Source organism: Urocampus carinirostris, chromosome 1, assembly GCF_059441175.1.
Source record: "Urocampus carinirostris isolate Australia breed hairy pipefish chromosome 1, RoL_Ucar_1.0, whole genome shotgun sequence".
Classification (NCBI taxonomy): domain Eukaryota; kingdom Metazoa; phylum Chordata; class Actinopteri; order Syngnathiformes; family Syngnathidae; genus Urocampus; species Urocampus carinirostris.
Window position 1 is genome coordinate 64536270 of NC_142349.1, and position 15894 is coordinate 64552163.

The window sequence follows — 15894 nt, forward strand, 5'->3', positions numbered from 1 at the left end:
GTCTTTTCAGCTCATCAGGACTAAATTGTGCCAGGCGAAAGACAAAGAATGCAATTTATGATTGCGCTGCAAAAAGATGCCTCATTTGCAGACAATTAAGCTTGTTTAACATATTTTTTTCTATTCTTTAGTTTACTTTATTATATTTTATGGCACTGACAACGTTTTTGTTCTTATTTTGCCAAAATCTTTTTAAAATTTATGCTACGTAAATGATCAAGATTTTTTGTGTACTATATTCCCTGCTGTTGTTTCTGCTTCAAATGTTGTAATCTTAATGTTTTACTAGCAAATTTTAATTATTGAAAGTCACCAAACTACCGCCCACGGGCCATATTATACCCACCAACAGTTTTAATCCTGCCCGCCGAATGATGGCGATAGATGCACAAGAGAAAAAAATGAGCTGCTTCTATCCAAATGAGATGCAGTTATAATGCGTCCACTGGATGTCGCCAAAGCATTCAGAAAAACACTTCTGAAGTAGCAGTATTGCATTGAGTTTTGATCAAATTTAGTGCTTGAAACGGGAGATAATACTTTGCTATTACTCTTGAAGTTTTTATATATAAAATAATATAATTTTCATATTCTGTGTGTTTCATAATGAATTTGATAAAATTGTCCCTTTATAAACAAATATACAATGAAACACAACTGTGTGCAGGTAAATACAAACAAGTTATCTTTTTCCGCATGTATTACCGAGATGTCCGATTCAAGTCTTTCTATCCTTGTATACAAAAAATAAAATATATCAACCAGCCTCTATTTTTCTCTACGACCCTGTTCTGTGCAAATGTTTTCAAACCAAGCACCCTGTGATTAAAGAAGTTTGCTGACCCCTGTTAAAAAAGGAACTATATTTAGTTTGTTTTTTTCACTACTTTGTTTAGTTTGACGATGAACTTGATGTCAGCACCAGCGCGGAGACAGGACCCACTTGCGTGCGTTTCTCTTAGTTTTATTGGGTAAAAGGGAAAGGATAGTACACATGATCTGTAGATTGCTGGTCGCGGGGAGCAGGTTGCTCCGACGCGGAAGTGGTATTTCCGTGGCGAGCGATGGCGGTGTCGAGAGTGGAAAAAACAGGTTAGCAGCCGAGGCGGGGGAGCAAAAAATCGGGGTCGAGATCAGAAAAAGGGTCGGAGCCGGGAAACAGACGGGAACCAGAACAGGAGAGAGTCAGGGTCGAAAAGCTTGCCTAACGTAAGCTGAGGTTCACAGACGGACTGACAACCGGTGACAGGAAGACGGGGGCATAAAAAGTGACAGGTAGCCAATCAGTGTCCGAGGCAGTTGGCGCCAAAGGAGCAGGCTCAGGTGCCTTGCATTAGTAATCATGACACTTGAATCCATTTTCTTTTCCCAAACGGCTTGTATATAAAAAGAAAAAAATGCTTAAGGTTTTGGGTTTTTCCCCTGCCATCATATAGGTTTTAGATCAGGGGATGGTTTAATAATGGTCCGTAGTATGGAATAGCTTGTAGTCTCTAAATCCCCTAGAGACTTTTTGTGATTAACATGACTTGACTTTTTGAGTTTTCTTGTATCCCAGAAGAACAAACTATTCACAATAACATGAAACAGTTTCTCTCGGATGTGTGATAATGAGCAGAACAAAAATATGCCGAAGCTGCAAAAACATATTCTATCACGCCCATGCACGTTTGATTTTCCCATTCTCTCTCTTGGATGTTGTTTTCCGCCTCCGCATTGTTGACTTTTTCTGGAGCCGGTCTAATGCGCAGCCCCCTCACCCTTTTGTCTTCCAGCCTATCTGCTGACTGGGCACAGTCTCCCAAACTCATTTTATCATCAAGATTCTTTCTAAATGTGGGAATATCCATAAACTATCGTCTTTACCAATGGGCTTCACCAGACATGAGTCTTGGGGGACATATCAAATAAATGGGGGGCATAACTATTATTACCGTATTTTCCACACTGTAAGGCGCACCTAAAAGCCTTTATTTTTTTCAAAAACTGACCATGCGCCTTATAATACAGTGCGCCTTATATATGGATCAATATTAATTCGCAAGGTCTCGCAACAAAGGCAAGCAGCCGCCGACTAGATTTTTCCTCGTAGGCGATGTGGTCCGTGGTGTATGCTGGGATACATATGCCGGCGTTTCATTTCCCAGCCAATGTGTCAATCATCATTTGAATCGATCACTATTGGCTAAAGTTATTCGGAGGTAAAGGGGGCGGATCCTTTTTATCATTTACAGGCTCGCATAGGCTAAAGGGGCAAAACAAAGCCTGCAATTGGCTGAAAAAGATGAATGTGAATAGCAAGTTTGGTTGTCTACGGCAAAGAGGAAACATGTTTTACCATTCTGTATTTGTAAATATTTTACTCTCCTGGATTTACTTCACTCACGGATATAAGAGGACCATGGTCGCACATTATTATTGAACGCAACGACTTCGGTGAGCTACTCCGGCTATATATTTTCCCAGTATCTTGTTTCAGAGTGATCTCGTTGTTTCTGTGATGGGTCTTTTTTTAAATCAAACTCAATTCCAAGTGTTTATTGTCATATGCACAGTAAAGTTGCGAGCGAAAAAGAAAATAGAAACTAAGGAATGGTTTGCATTTCTTGAATCCCAAGACTTGAACCTTCCGAATGATATTTGGAACAATGCATTTGAGTGACATCGTACGGACACCGCATCCGCACGTGTCTACGACACGTATTTGCTTCTGACTATTTTGTCGACGTTCCCATTGTAGCGCCTAATAATCCGGTGCGCCTTATGTATGGAAAATATAGCTGAAAATGAAAATCTCCATTCTGATCCCTGTCTATCTCGTCAGCCTCTGGCTTTCTGTCGTTCCACGCCAGACTACCGCCTTACGTCTTCTGCCCAACGATCGCTGAATCTCTGGCGTTTGGGTTAATGTGCATGACTTCCCCATTTCCCGTAAAATAAGAGTTTGTCCGAGAAACGTCACGCATTTGGGTTCTCCTCACAACCATTTCTAAGGCGTGACTGGTGACATCATACAGACACGTTTTTGCTTCTCAACAATCTGATGGCCCTGTCCCTAATATTAACCTTTGACTGCATAAGTGGGGTAAAAAAATTACTCCATGAGTTGTTATTCTTCAATATCTTTAAAAATTAAAAAAAAAAAACAGTTGTCTTATTGTCATATACCAGGTATTTCTCCACTCATAAAAGAATGAATGCACTCGTAAATCATACATCCAAAGGGTTAAGTACTTACAAAAATTACAAAACTAGCACAGAAAATGCACCTTTTTAAATTTGAAAATCGAATCGAAATTGCAATTCTGGTCTGAAAAATCGCATTTAGGTTTTTTTTTCTCAAAATCGTGCAGCCCTAGTCAGTACGATCCATCCATCCGTTTTCTGCTTGGCTGATCCTCACTAGGGTTGCGGGGGTGCTGGAGCCCATCCCAGCCATCCTCGGGCAATGGGGAGGGGACACCCTGAACCGGTTGCCAGCCTGTCGCAGGACTTACAGAGACAGACGACTCACTTACTTATTCACACCTAGGGACAATTTCAACGGCCAATTAACCTGACATGCATGTTTGTGGAATGTCGGAGGAAACCAGAGGAAACTCATTCAAGCACAGGGAGAACATGCAAACTCAGGAAGGCTGGTAGCTGGATTTGAACCAATGACCTCAGAACTGCACCGCTGCCGTGCCGCCCATGTCAGAGGGCACTGCCCACCCTTCAAACAATCCCCCCGTCCTCCTGGTAATGTCCCTGGTCTTTAAACCCGAGTGGCTTGCCGTTTAGCCCAGATCAGTGTTTTATTTGTCTGGAAAGCAAAAGCCAAAATAATAGCGAAGGGAAAGAGAACATTGTGCAACTCTCTCCAGGATGCTAGTAAGAGTCCTCAGAGAGGATGTGGGAAGAATTAATGTCCTGCAAATGAGCCGCCGGCAGTCTCTAACCAAGGACTACATGCGGCAATCAATAGGCGTAATTACATTCTGCGTCCTAACCGCATCTCGCACTTCAGTGTGGAGACTTGAAAAGTCGCTTTGACGCTCTAAGTACAAATGCCTTTGCCTGTCAATTGTGTATGCCATGTGTCGTTCATTCCTTTAATTTGTATTATAAATGTATAATGAACAGGCTGTTTATTGCGACAGATGTGTTCAAGACCATGCAATTTGTTCAATTCTGCACTATAATTAAAGCCCCAGTGTGTAATATTTGACCACTAGATGGTACTGTATTGTCTAATGCAAACAAAAACCAATGCCTCAGAGCACAGTTTAGGAGCATGATGCCTAAAAAACATGACCTTTCAGAAGGGATTCCACTATGTAAGAAGAAATTTAAAAATCTGGATGTTTCTTTACTACATTTTGTCATGAACCAGAACAGGATCAGGACCCAAACGTGTTACGTTTCTCACACAAGCCTTTTTTTATGGGAAATGGGGAATCATGCACATTGTCTCTTATATAAATCTGTGTAGGTTGTTTTCTCCCATTTGTTATATTAATTATTTTTACACATTTTTCCCATTCATAACACGCACTATATTGCTTTTTTATGTAAAAGAGGGGCTGCAGAAAAAAATATGAACTGAAAATAATCTTAATTGCTCCCAAAACAGGAACCGTAAATGTCAGGAGGAGAACCCAAAATGCGTGATGTTTCTCACACAAGCTTTTTAATTTACAGGAAATGGGAAGTCATGCACGTTGGGCAGTAGTCTGGCGTGAAATAATGGGAAGCCAGAGGCCGACGAGATCGATACCAATTGCCCGAGTAGATATCGGATGGGGCAGACAGGAATGATAATGAAACAGGATATCAAAATAAAACAAGACAAACTAGACGGGAACGAAAGCTGGAGAGAATAATAAACAGGACATAAATAGACGGGAACGAAACTGGAAACCAATATCAAACGGGACTAAAATAAACAGGACAAACTACCTTACAGGAAACACCAACAGGAAACAGGACCGAGTCAAAACCCACGTCTTGCGGGGCAGAGGTTCGTTGACGGGCCGAGAAACGAAGAGTGAGAGCACTGAGCTTCAATAGACTGAAAGCCATTCTGTCAATGAGCCGCAGCTGGCAAAAACACGGGCCCGGTCAATTGGGCGCCATGGCAACTGTAACACATTCATTTAAAATATGTATTGTATATCCATCCATCCATCCATTACCTGCACTGTTTATCCTCAGAAGGGTCACGGATGGATAGTATATAATTGTTTTAAATTGATAAGAGACATTTTCAAGGTCATCATCTAAATCGTTGTATAAATTATTAGCTCTTCGGGTGGCACAATAACTTTTCATTGTTGTGCAAGAATATTGGACCTTAAAGTTGAGGATTCCCCTGAGAATTAGTGTCTGTTAAATATTTTTCGGTAGTTGTTTTGTATACTAATTAGATTTATCTAAGTATCACTATATCTTTGAATCTTAACATGGTTAGATGGGGAAAGATGTAAGGAATCGTGATTGCATTTAAGATGATCAAATCAATAGGTTCGTTTTACTAGCCGTATTGTCTGGACTATAAGTTACACCAGCTAAAAAAATGTATTATAAGGAAAAACATCTATAAATCGCATTTTTGGGGTAAGTTTATTGAATAAAATCCAACACCAAAAATGTAAATGTCATTTTGAAAGGCAGTTTAAATTAAAAGAGAACAACAGGCTGAATTACAGGCCTGTCAATCATGTAGCTTTCGTACGATTTACGAACGCTGCTTGATTGACATGCCTGTTAATTTCAGTAACGACGTATCATGTTGTTCAGATACCTCTTGCATGAAGAATATGCTTACCACACTATCTGTTTCACTCTGTATCACTCAATACAATGAAATTGTTATCCTCGGTGTCAGTGGCGGTTCTACACTGGGTAATGGGCAAGAGGAGGAGTACAGGAAATTGATTCAGGACTTTGTTTGATGGAGCGACGCAAACCACCTGCACCTAAACACCACCAAGACCAGAGAGATGGTGGTGGACTTCAGGAGAACCAGAACTCACCCGGTTCCTGTTACCATCAAGGGAGAATGTGTAGAATTTGTCCAGACCTACAAATACCTAGGTGTGCAGCTGGACAACAAACTGGACTGGACTGCCAACACAGAAGCTCTATGTAGGAAAGGGCAAAGCCGACTTTACTTCCTCAGAAGGCTGGCCTCCTTCAAAATCTGCAAAAAGCTCCTGAAAATATTCTATGAGACAGTAGTGGCAAGCGCCCTCTTCTATGCGGCAGCGTGTTGGGGAGGCAGCGTCAAGAAGAAGGATGCCTCTCGTCTCAATAAACTGGCTAGGAAAGCGAGCTCTGTTGTGGGCAAAGAGCTGGACAGCCTAACAACAGTAGCTGAGAGACGGGCACTGGAAAAGCTGCGTTCAATCATGGACAATCCATCGCTTCCACTACACAGCATTATTCTTTTTGCTTTATTATTGTATTGTTCTCAGCTCAGGGATGCTGCTGGAAATGTGAATTTCCCTTCGGGGATGAATAAAGTATCTATCTATCTATCTATCTATCTAATAAATACAAATACTATACACTATATACATGAAAAGGAAATATTTGTAGAAAAAAACAGCTTGCATAATTAATACAAATACTCTGCATGAGGTATACAAAATCACGCATGGAGTTGCTCCCTTATATCTTTCAGATTTAATTTCCCCTTATGCTCTGGTCTGAAGCCTTCGCTCTGTCAAATGCTGGTCTCGTGATCCCAAGAGCCAAGAAGAGAACCAACCGCAGGTTCTCCATTCGGGCCCCGATGTTGTGGAATGCTCTGCACCCTGAGATTCGATCTGCAACCTCAGTGGGGCTGTTTAAATCTAGTCTTAAAACACACTTCTATTCTATAGCATACAAATAACCTATATTTTATGTTGACAATATCTGTGTATTATTTGTTATTGCAACATCCATTGCAGCCTGGTCATCCTGGAAGGGGATTACCCTATGTGCGGTCCCTTCTCAAGGTTTCATCATTTTCCTCATGTTGAGGTTTTTGAGTTTTTCCTTGCCCTCATGTAGGTTTTAGATCAGGGGATGGTGTCATAATAGTCTGCAGTTTGCAATAATTTGTGGGCTGTACAGCCCTTTGAGACTCTTTTTGATTAAGGGCGTCACAAATAAACATGACTTGACTTGACTTAATACAGTGACTCCTCCCCAAGCATAACACACAACCCGGCCATTTATTGTGAGAGAGACAGTCAGAAGTGAACATTCCCCCTTGCAGCCCTCCCCTTTTGTCTTTCCTCGCTAGCACAGTCTCTGTAAGTCTCTCTGCACAATTTCACAGCAAGCAGGGGTGTCGAAGCTGTAACAAAGGGGCGCCCATTTTGACGCAAAGTTCTATGTTGTTGGATAGAACAAAACTGCTTTGCGGCGCACATTATTAGAGGTTTATTTTTATTTTTATTGTTTTTAAAGTTCTCTTGCTGTGTCACAGAAAATATGCCGCCCCTGGCAGCTGCCCGCCTTGCCGGTGCCCAAAACCGCCACTGCTCATTCGGTGTCACTGTCACTATAAACGATCTGCCGCTTCCCCCCTTGGCTTCGCATATGTCAAACTCATCATCACCTCCGCTTTCTGCCTTTCACTATATGCAAATGACTTTGTATCTCATTTTTTGGGCAATGTAAGAGGAACAGTAGAGCGTTTGCAACTTGTATTGAAATCCTTTTTGTTGAAAATAGTTGAAAATATTTACTATGGCAAAATGTTGGAATAATGTACATAAGTTATTCAACTTTACTATAATTTATGTGTGTTATATGTCTGCTTGAAATATTGTGCTTACAAAATAGGATGTTTTCACAAGCAAAAGTTTTCCACTGCACTCTAGAGAGAACTAATGGTGTGAATCAGTTACAGATTTGACCCGAAGGCCAAGGATCTTTTCCTGAGTATAGCGGAAGAGAGTTAATCAGTTACATTTCAAATAACAAGTTGTTGTGCAAGAACTGGTTTCAATGGAAAATTCAACCTTCAACCAACCCCAACCCTTAGTGTTGAAATCACATTGTCACCAGGGCGTTCCTTTTCTAGATAAAAGGCAAGGCGAGGGAAAACTGCTTTGGAGTAAGTTGGAGGACTGTAACCAAAAGCAGTTTTCCATTCACTTCCCTTGCAAGTAAACCATACACAATTATCTGTGTCTTTTTTGTATGCAGGTTTTTGTTACAAGTGTTGGGTTGAACCTGACACAAAATGACGCCTTTGTGTCCTGATTGCTAAGAAAAGGTGGTCCTCAACTCCAGGGGCCTGAAAAATTAAATTTGCTGTCCTGCACACAGGACCTTTCCCATTCACCACAGAAAGTGACGAGACTTGACTTGCTGCAAACAAAGTCAAGTACTACATGATAGTCTGCCGTCTATTCAAATTTATATAGCAGCCCGTAAGCGGCGTCGCGAAAATGCCTTTCATTAAAATCCCGCCCGTAAAGCCATCTTTGACGCGTGCGAGGGCGTTTGTCCTTGACATTCTCTCTACTGAGTTTCTAAAAAGTGTCTGAAAGCAAACAACGCCATCATTACCCAACAGAATATCTGCAGTCATTACTTTGTTGCGGCAGCCATTACTGCAGGGGTGTCCAAACTTTTGAGAAAGTGGGCCAGAAATGATAAACTGAAAATGTGTGAGGGCTGACTATTCAGCCTGGTATTTTTTGAGCAGTCTTTAATAAATTCATGAAAGGTTTGCAGTGCTTGGTGATCAGCGACCTCATAGCTTGCCTTTTTAGCATTTTTATTTGACCTGCAGGTTTTGTAAAAAAACAAAACAGCTTCAGGTTGCTTCACCTTTTCACAGCGTTAGTTTTTTGTACTCAGCATGTTTCATCTGGCAGTGCCTTTTGATGGTATGGTCTTTGAAAACAGCTACAGTCTTTTGGCAAATTAGGCGTAGTTGTTTCAGATTTTGGTGAAAAAATACTCAATTGGTACTCAGTGGTTCTGGAAGCGGCAGCCCTCACAATCCACTTCCCTTTTTATTTACGCTTGCCATGTGGAAAATGGGTTGGGCTAGAATTGTCACAGAAAGCCAAGGGCAAGGTGGCCGAAGGGCTATGGCCATCATCTGGTAAAATGGTGATATTGTACAAACGTATTTTATACTGTGGTGAACATTAATGGAGAGCCAGATATGGTTTTTTTTTACGACAGAGGCCGAGGGCCAGTAAAAAGTAATCACTGGCCGTAACTGACCCCTGGGCCAGACTTTGGACAAGTCTGCATTACTGGGTCTTAATCTCTTACTGGGCCAGTCTGAGAGTTTCCACCCGGCCTAAATCTAATATTATAGCAGAACTCTGAACTGCAGTCTCTAAAGTCCCGTCTTGTCTGATAAAATGGTGTTACTGTCATTCTTGTCCACTTTGCTTTTCAAGTATCTGTCAGAACCCTCCCTGAGGCGCAATGGAATAGATTTTAGTTGTCTGTTAATCTATTGTATGATTTCGGGGATGTACTCCATCACGGTACTGATGCGTCTTCGATATGTCAAATTTGATTGCTTTGGATGTGATATGTTGCAATCGAATGAAGAACAAAAAAAAGCCAAGATTTGAGAGACAAAGACTAAGTAAATGTGGTGCTGTCTGGAGAAAGTCATTGGAAAAGAGTAGAGTCGGCACAGTGGATAACCGGTTAGCATGTCTCCGAGGTCTCAAAAACTTATGAGTGAGCATATGAATGGTTGTCTGTCTTCCTGACCCCGTGCAGGGTGTCCCCTGCCCTCTGCCCAAAGACAGCAAGAATGGTATCCAGCGCCCCTGCGACACAAGCGATGACACCTTTAATATATACATAGAACATCCAACTTATGACCTGCTTTTCTTAGGTCTAGACGTTTACCCGCAGCAGATATTAATATTTCTAATTCAATGTCTGGCCCTAAAGTGCATGGCAGCCTGGCAACAAGTATGACAAAGTTGGCAGCCAGCTGGAACAGCAATCTACCACTGCCCTCAATAACTAGTAGCAAATGGCACAATTTTGATGGAATTACTACCTGTCTGTCATAACTGATCCCAGTCGTAAGTTGTTTTCTTTCCCCCATCCAAGTACGGTTACTAACCCTGCTTAGCTTCCGAGATCGGGCGTTCTCAGGCTTCCATTGCTGTAAACCTGTAAGTCTCTCTGTCTCTCGCTCTGCGTGTCTCTCTCTCTCTGTGTCTCTGTGTCTCTCTGTGTCTCTCTATCTGTGTCTCACTCTCTGTGTCTCTCTTTGTGTCTCAGAGACAGATTGTCTCTGTGTCTGTCTCTCTCTCTCTCTGTCTCTCTGTCTCTCTGTCTCTGTCTCTGTCTCTCTCTCTCTGTCTCTCTGTCTCTCTTTCTGTCTGTCTCTCTCTGTCTCTGTCTCTCCCTGTCTCTCTCTCTCTCTCTGTCTCTCTCTGTCTCTCTCTCTCCCTGTCTCTCTCTCTCTCTCTGTCTCTCTCTGTCTCACTGCTTCGCAACTGCTAACAGGACTAGGTACATTCAAAGAGTAATGTTGAATGTATTTTTTAAATTACCGGTACTAAAAAAAATTGCATCAAAAGCAAAAAATTAATGGAAAAAAAAAAGACTTTTTTTTTTTACAATTAATCTACAATTAAATTCTCTATTATACATCACAATCAAACATTTTTACAGGCTCAAGAATTCGTTTAACAAATAAAAATATTTTATACAGTACCTTTAAATATGTTTTTCCACCGACTCTTACGGACTATTTAACCTTTTGGAATGCAGAACACAATCTCTCATCTCATCTCATTAGCTACACCGCTTATCCTCAGTAGGGTCGCGGGGGTGCTGGAGCCCATCCCAGCAAGCAGTGGGCAGGGGACACCCTGAACTGGTTGCCAGCCAATCGCAGGGCACACGGGGACAGACAACTCACTCGCCCATTCACACCTAGGGACAATTTGGACCGGCCAACTCACCTGAAATGCATGTTTTTAGAATGTGGGAGGAAACCGGAGTGCCCGGAGGAAACCCACGCAAGCACGGGGAGAACATACAAACTCCGCACAGGAAGTCTGGAGCTGGATTTGAACCCACGCAGGAGGTTCCCAAGACATGAACTGTGCCACACATGCGCTAACCACTGCGCCGCCGTGCTGCCCTGCAGAACACAATGCATTATGAAAATCCACGAAGAAGCCAGACTGAAATGTGAGTGTTATAGCGAGGGATTACTGTATTTTCAACTGTATCCTGATGAACTTGGACGGTCTGTTACACAGAAGATTAACAGCTGTCATTTCCCCTCCTCTACACTTGTGGCGTGCATGTCAGCTTCTCCTCACTTATTGGATGGGGCAGATGGGAAGCGGGCAGTGCGCTTAATCCACACTGACTGTAATTATTTGCGATCCGTGTTAATCTCCAGATCATCTGGTGTACTTAATCTCATTGTGGCACAGGGTTTACATTCTTCCCTACACCCTAAAGTGATAACTCGGATTATAAGGATTGAATGAGAATCTTCATCGGCTTTGAGTCTCGTGTGTGAGCCGTGGGGTTTTCTCCTGTAAGCGAGCACGTATTGAAGGTTTTATCGGCATAATGGACGACGTTCTCGTCTGCAACGTGCTGTATTTTCTCGAACGCTGCGGGGTCTTCATTTTCCAAAGTATTTAATGTCGTTTTTGCAAATGGGTGTCTCACGACCAATGTTCCCTGTAGTTTTCCAGGGGTCTGAGCGTTCACACAAAGTCGGTGAGCAACGCTTGAAACCACAGTGAGCAACCATAATCCCAAGTGTGCCAACTAATCCATTATCAAACATGTCCAAAACTAGACATCAAGTTACATTTTGCTGCGTTTCCGGCAAAGCAAAATGATTTTTCTCTTTTGAATGAATTGACTCATGCACTATTGCAAAGGTTGTACGGCCTACAAACGTCGTTTGTTCTTACAATTCTTTCACAAGATATCCATTTCTTTTTATTTCCTGATATCTTTTGTCGCATAATATTAACATTTTTGGGGACTTATTTAGTCGGTTGTAAGATACAGAACTGTACTTAATCACATTTTTGAGTGGAAGTACAATGTTGGCAACAAGATTCACTTGATATCATTGGAAATGATTTGAATGCAACACAAACGTTCTCTTCTTTTTTCCGTGTTTTTTTTCTACTTTTTTTTAAATTCCTAAAAAAAATCTCATTGTTTTCATTTTCCTAGCTGTTACTTTTTTCTATTTGTTCTCTATTTACTTTATTTCCCTCGTTTCTCTTTTTTTCTGGCTTCTTTCTGAATTTTTCCTTCTTTTTTCTCTTCCTTTTGTTTCTTTTTTTCTCAGCTTTTCACTACTTTTACATTTTGGTATTTTTTCCACCTTCCTTTAAGTCATTTTGTGCATAATGATGAAAGAAGCAAAAACAACCTGAAGAGCCGTTTAGGACCCAAAAGAGCCGGTTCCTTTTAGTGAGCCGAGCCGAAGAAGCCGGTTCTCGAAAAACTCTACTGACTTGACTCAACTTTGTTCTACTTCGACCTTGACTTCCAAATACCGCATTTAGAACACAGCGTCAGGGGAACGTGTGTATTTTTACCTTCATGCACTGTAACTTTGACTTAATTGGCTTCTTAATTAGCAATTTCGAGCCCAAATTTTTGTGAGCTGGCTAGATTTTCTTGAGCGCGGAAAAACTCTTGGCAGTGCGCAATTGCGCACACACGCAGTTTAGAGGGAACATTGCGCTGGCTAGATTTTCTTGTGCGCTGAGAATGTGCGAGCAGTGCGCGATTGCGCTCGCGCGCAGCTTAGAGGGAACACTGCTCACAACTACTCAACCCATGTCATTTTGAGCTAAGTTCACCTGTCATGAATATTCTGTTTTACTTGGGTGACCTTGCTCGAATCTCACAAGCTGCTCATTTTATGCTCCGCATTTTGCGTTGTGGCAGCGATTATTATTTCATGATCATTCATATATTGCTTGTTTGTGTTTATTTCAACATGACTCCATGTTTAGTCGACAAGGACACCTCATGTTATTACTTTTTGACAGCTGTTAGCTTGCTTAATAAAGGCCGCATAATAACTTTACATTTTTCTCCCATCAATATCGCGTGTCATATAGCCATGATGTGTGCTGAGGTTCGTCAGATTTATAAATAATTGAACTTAAATCTTAAATCATTATTTGAATGGCAGAGCGAGAAAGAAATGCATAAACTCTAGCATTGAAATACAAATGTGTCACGGTTGCTCATTGCCCTCACTTGGCCCCGCCCATTTGGCGCCAGCTGCGGCTCGTTGCCTGATTGGCTTCCCTCCTATTTAAGCTCAGTGCTCTAACTCACCCCTTGTCAGTCCGTCAACGAACCTCTGCACCCGCAAGACGTGTGTTTTGACTCTGTCCGGTATCCTGCTTGTGTATCCTGTCCGGTATCGATCCCGTCTATCTCGTCCTGTTTGATATGTGACTCCAGTCTCCAGTGTCTGGTATCGATCCCGTCTATCTCATCCTGTTTGATATCTGACTTCAGTCCCAGTGTCTGGTATCAACCTAGTCTAGCTCATCCTGTTTGATATCTGACTCCAGTCTCCAGTGTCTGGTATCAATCCCGTCTATCTCGTCCTGTTTGATATCTGACTCCAGTGTCTGGTATTGATCCCGTCTGTCTCGTCCTGTCTGATATCTTGCTACAGTCTCCGGTATCCAGTATCGATTCAGCCTCTCTCATCCTGTCTGATATCAGACTCCACCCTCCGGTATCCGTATCGATTCCGCCTGTCTGATATCTGACTCCATTCTCCAGTATCAACACCGTCTGTCTCGTTCTGTCCGATATCTGACTCCAGTATCTGGTATCGATCCTGGCTGTCCCATCCTGTCCAGTATTGACCCCGTCTGTCCGGTATCTGCTCGTGAATCCGGTATCGATCTCCGGCCTCTGGCTTCCTGTTTTTCCACGCCGGACTTATGTCTTACTTCTTCCGCTAAGTGATCGCCGATTCGCGGGTATTTGTTTTCACGCGCATGACTGCCCCATTCCTGTAAAATAAAGCTTGTGTGAAAACGTTAAGCATCTGGGTCCTGTTCTGGGTCTGACACAAATGCTCATACGCTTAGCACAGCAATGTTACATATGAATTGTAATAATAAGATTCAGAATGAAATGAGACAATTTCTATTCTCTGTTTCTATATTTTTATCTTTTTGCTTACGTTAAAATCAGTACAGTAACACTTAAAATACACGAAATTGACTAATATGGACGATTGCATGAGATCATTTGGGTGTTTTTTTGTGATCTTTGCAAATATATATTACCATGTTTTCCGGACTATTTATTGCTCTGAATCGGGGGTCGGGAACCTTTTTGACTCAAAGAGCCATAAAAGCAAAAAATATTAATTTTATTTTGGGAAAGAGCCACACCATAAATTATGAGACAAATTTACTAAATTGCTAAACCGGCGCCCCAGACAAAAGCTTAGTCTTCAGCACATTTATTTTTGATGATTTGATAAAAATTATGAAAAGAGAATAATGCCAGAGCCCCTGTCCCAAATTCAACAAACAGACCACTTTAAACTTGTCTCTTTCTTGCAATTACTCAAGATCGGTTAAACTCCTTTTGACCTTTTTTTTCATACATATTGGTTTCAAAACCAGATGCAAGCATTTATTTTGTAAAAACGTCACAACATTCTGAGAATAGGGAGCCTTATGTGCTTACCTTTGGCGAGAGATGGGAGGGAATGCTTGTACTTTTTGCATAGCTCCACCCATCCCTCCCACTCACCCAATCAAATGACTAAGTTCTCTTCCGGTGTTTTGGCGTATTTACAGTTCTGTGGATTCATCATAAAGTATCTGAACACTGAACACAGATTATTTAGTGAACTTTTAAATAAAGGATTCTTTAGCGTTGTACAGCCAAAACGAGTTTTTTTCCCCCTTTTTTTGTGTGACACCTTGACTGTAAATTGTAGTGAAAAACGTGCCCTATATATACTGCGAAGTGTCACCTTAAAATTTAGCTTTTGTTTGGCTTTACGTGTACCTGAATAGGATAGACAACTTGGGTTTTGAACAAGATTGAGAAATTTTGCATGCAATCAAATTGGTCTCTGAGCCACAGATACTCATAGAAAGAGCCATATATGGCTCGCGAGCCATAGGTTCCCGACCCCTGCTCTAGATTATTGGTTGCTCCAGCCCAAAAATGCATCATTAGGAAGGAAAAAACATATATAAGTCGCACCAGAGTATCAATTGCATCTCTGGCCAAATTATGAAAAGAAACTGCAACTTATGGAACATAATGAAAAAGATAAATTTCCATGTCAGCTATTTTTTCTCGTTTTAAAGAATATTTTTCTCATTTACTAAACAAGTATACACCATTTTTTTGTTACCTAATCAATAACTGATTTCATTTTATTCATGTATTCATGAGTATTTATGATAAATTATGTATTTTTTTACCAATATCTGTCCACCCCCTTACCCTAGTGAAGATAAGCGGCTTGGTAGATGAATGAACAAATGAATGAATATCTATTCCATACAAATTGGTGTTATATTTCTCCTTTTATTCCAGAAGCTAGTCAATGTTGCATTTTTGCATGAAAAAATAGGACATTGGGTTTTGTTCATCATGTTTATCATATTTAAGAAACTTATGAAAACATGGGCAATACATTATATATACTGTATATATATGTATAATTTCACTGGTATTACAAAGAGGAAACTACTGCAAATTGATCCTTTTTTCTCGCTCCTCCTATATTTTCCTCCCCTTTCCTACATTGCCTGAATTGACACAGTATGTCTATCTCACACGATGTGCAGCGGGGAGAAACATGTGAATTACAAAAACAATCCTTGCTACGCTTGCTTTAAATTGAAATGTGCATTCGACTAA

At 41.2% G+C, this 15894-nt stretch overlaps 1 protein-coding gene across 1 annotated transcript in view; it reads left to right on the forward strand.

Annotated features, from left to right (window-relative positions):
- Positions 1-15894, forward strand: part of clstn2a (calsyntenin 2a) — a 248515-nt gene that overhangs the window by 104197 nt on the left and 128424 nt on the right. The gene's annotated exons all lie outside the window — the stretch shown is intronic.